The following is a 4160-nucleotide window of genomic DNA, read 5'->3' on the forward strand; positions in this document are numbered from 1 at the left end:
AAAACAGAAGCAGGCAGAAGCAGAAGCAACTAAAACATCAACAACAACAATGGAATAAAAGGAATAAAAAGAAGCAACCAGAAGCATCAACAACAACAACAACAACAATGGAATCCTTTAAATCTGAAAAATTAAAGAAAAAAGGAATAAAAAATTGAAATAGAGGGAAAAGATTGCAGCGGTGGTAGGGGACGAGGGGCTGCAGCGATGCGGTGTTGGCGGGCTACAAATCGCCACGAGGAGGGCGCTGTGGTGGTCGGCAGCGTTGTGAAGGGCTTCGTTCCTCTCTTATCTTTTTCTCTCACTCTGCTCTCTCCTCTCTTGCCGTTAGTGTATGTGCTGAGGAAGAAAAGAGCAGCGGCGGCGTGGAACATCGACCTTTCCCCTTCCCCCTCTTCCCCCTTCCCCTCTTCCCTGGAAACAACACCCCCGCCGATTCTCTTTCTCCCCCCTTGTCCCATTCTTTCTTTTTATTTTTTATTTTATTTTTATTTTATTTTATAATTTTTTTAGTTAGGGATAATTTAGTAATAAAAATAAAAAATTGATAAAAATGACGATTTTAAAACAAACTGAAACTTTCGGGACCATTATTTTGTATGTAACAAAAAAAAGTCAGGGACGAAATAAATTTTCGACCTCTACGTTAGGGACCAAAATCGTACTTAACCCTATTTCGTTATTTACAGTGGTGCGTGTTCCATTGTTACCACATGAACATAAAAAACGTTGTAGTTTTGGATAGTAAAACATTTATTATCTTTTGAGTTTTTATATAACTTTTTATCAATTGTTCTTTATCTATCATAGATTCTACTAAAAAATGTGAAGTTTCGCTATAAAAATTGTTATTTGTACGATAATTTTTCATAAAAAATACGTCACGGTAGATAATGGTACATATAAGCATAGATTTTTTCGTGATAAATTAATAAAAGGACATCACATGTTCATCATTTGCTACCGTAAAATATTAAATTCATACTTTTTTTTTTTTAGACTAATTAATCTGTGATCAAAATTTTTAAAGATCTAATTATTATTTTATTATAAAAATTATATCATATAAATTTTACTATTTTAATATATAGAAGTCTGTTAAGAAATCAAATTAAAGGAGGGGGGATAACACGGGTGGGTCATGACCTTTTGCTTTTGTGTAATTCAAAGTGCTTTGGTAAAAGCAATTTGAGATTTGAAGAAAGAGGAGGAGGTGGAGGAGAAGAGGGGAATCAAATTCCAATTGGTACACAGTAATACATAGCTGCAACACCATGGAATGGAAGAATAAACGCACTCCAACGAAGATATTGTGTCTGAACAAGTGGGGATTCCCACGTTACCATTTTTACTTCTTACTACTACACTTCTCCATATTCCCACTATCCACATGCAACATTGCTTATCAAAATTCGTTCCATATTTTTAAATACATACTCCAACTTTTGTAATATACTAAATAAATATTATATATCTTCATTGACCTATTGTATAGTCAGTGATATACTAATTTATATTTTATTTTTAAAAGAAGAGGCAAATACTAGGGTTCAATTTTTTCTATATGAAAGGTGTGTGCGTGTCTTTTTCAGATATGGAGTCATGGGATACTAGATCAATCTGTGGGGCAGATATTTTGTTAGTATCAGATTTTAGAATTCGGACCGTACGAGTTTATTGAATTTTAAATTTGGCTCCACAAATCAGAGGATCCGATTTGGAGCTAATGAAATTTTGAATTTTCGAAAGGTGGTAATCGGACCCTCCATATTGTTAGTAGTGTGTAATTTTTTTATGAAATGGATTATGAAATCGCAGGGTCCGATTTTCATTCCACCCTGACACCACACCAATGTGAAGCCCCCCTCCTTCCTATAACCGAGTGCAACACCAGCTAAATTTCCATGTACAAATTAAAAAGCAAAATACTAGCATAGGATATACGATATCATGAAATACTAGTAGATATTCGCTGCAGCAATAAAATGTAAATATTCATATTCCTCTTCCACCAACAAATGCTTGGAGCTTAAGTCACAATTAACCATGGATCCCCATTCATAGCATGAGGAATTTTTTATCCCATGATGAGAAATTCGTCCTCAATTTGGAGTAACTGGTGTAAGAGATTAAAGTTGCTCTAAATGGAAATTTGGAACATAACGGAAAGCTCGCATTGTTTATGTTGGAATGGAATTGCATTGTCTTATTGGGGTGGCACTTGCTTTTCAGTAGAATAGAATAATGCCTCATGACCCATAATTTAATTTAAATTCCAATTTTTGGGGCTCGTGGTCAAAATCTCTAACCAATTCTTGCTTTTATATCGTTCTTTTGCCCGACAGAGCACTATAATTTAATTCATTTTTAGTTCTTTTTTTATATAAAGACTCTAACTTAATTAATGTGCTACTTAACCTTTAATTCATTTTTAGTTCTTTTTTTATATAAAGACTCTAACTTAATTAATGTGCTACTTAACCTTTAACATTTTTGAATTAACTTTACCAATAATCTCGTGTTCATATGCTGATGGGATTTAATGTTAAAGCTTAAAAGCTAGATCTCTCGGATCAGTGTTGTCCCTCCGAACGATATGCTGTCCAAGTCTCGTTGGAAATTGTGGTAATTAATTAGCGGACCCAATATGCAGTAATGCATGTCCTGTATCTATATTTAGGAAACTGACACACTTTAATTAATAAGAGTTTAGAGTCACATATTTTTAAAACAAACTCTTAACTCAACAGTTAATCACCGTAGCCAGAAGCAATAGCTTAAGGGTGTGTTTGGCAAACGCGTTGAGGAGGAAAGAAGCACGTTTGAGTCTTTTGAAAGTTTCACTTTTATGTTTGGCAACTTTTATTTTTCTGAACGCAGAAGTGATTCTGCCTTTAAACGTACGTTCAGGAGAAGCTAAAATTTGTAGCTTCTGCGTTTCACGTTCATGGTGGCTGATTATCTTATAAAATTAGGTGAAAATTTTATTTCTTTTTTTACCAATCATATCCTTCATTTTCTTCTATACAAAGGATACTAGTAACTATTACCATCACAGTTTTCTATAGTTCTTCCTACTTGTTCTTAGTTCCAATTTTTTTTTCATCAAAATGGTTCAAATTTGTTTCAATCACTAACAAAGTGAATATTTTAATTTTTTTATTATTTTTAGTACTCACTTTCATATTTTAATTTTTATATTTTTTATTGTATTTTATATTATTTGTGTAGTATTCTAATTTCTCATGTTATATTTTTATATGAATTTTTTTTATCATTTACTATATTATTTTTTATATGTATATTTTTTATGAAATTTTTTTATTTTTGTTTGACTTTGTTAATGTGATTTTTATTTATTTTATTGTATTTTTTTTATTCATTGACAAATGTTGTTGATTTTTTTATTATGCTCTAATTTTTAGATATTTTTATTATTATTTGTTCATATGAATTCTTTTTTTTTCTATCCTCCTTTATTGCATTGTATTTATGTTGTGTATGAAATTTTTTTATTTTTTTATTTAATTTGATTCATATGAATTTTATTTACCTTTTATTGTATTTTTTTTGTTCATATGATATATGTTGTTGGTTTTATGACATTTTTATTATTTCTTATCTGTATCAATTTTTTTTATTCTTTGATGTACTCTATTTTTGTTTTTGTATTAATTTTTTTTATTTTTTATTCTGATTTTGTAAAATTTGTAATTGTAATTATTATATACTACATTTATTATCAAAATTTTATAATATAAATTATGATCTTATAAAAAAAAGACAAAATAAATAAAAACTAATTATAAGTAATAATAGAGTCATAGATAATGAAAAAGAGTTGATACAATAAAGGAAATGGATTATAGTCCAAAATAATACTAAATTAAAGAGTACTGACCGTACTAAAAAAATTATAGAATATTTTTTTTGTTTAATATTATAAAATTTATAGTACTGTTTTTCATATTTTTATTTTTTATTGTATTTATTTTATTTATATGATAAATATTTTTTATATTATTTTTGTTAGCGTTTTGATTTTGCATGTATATAAAAAAATTATTTAAATTGATGTCTTTTTTGGTAATTTTTCATCTAAAAGTGATTTTGAGTAATATAATCCAAACAACATTTATTTTACTATAATCAATTTTGAT

The sequence above is a fragment of the Arachis hypogaea genome, chromosome 11 (assembly GCF_003086295.3).
Source record: "Arachis hypogaea cultivar Tifrunner chromosome 11, arahy.Tifrunner.gnm2.J5K5, whole genome shotgun sequence".
In the NCBI taxonomy this organism is placed as follows: Eukaryota; Viridiplantae; Streptophyta; class Magnoliopsida; order Fabales; family Fabaceae; genus Arachis; species Arachis hypogaea.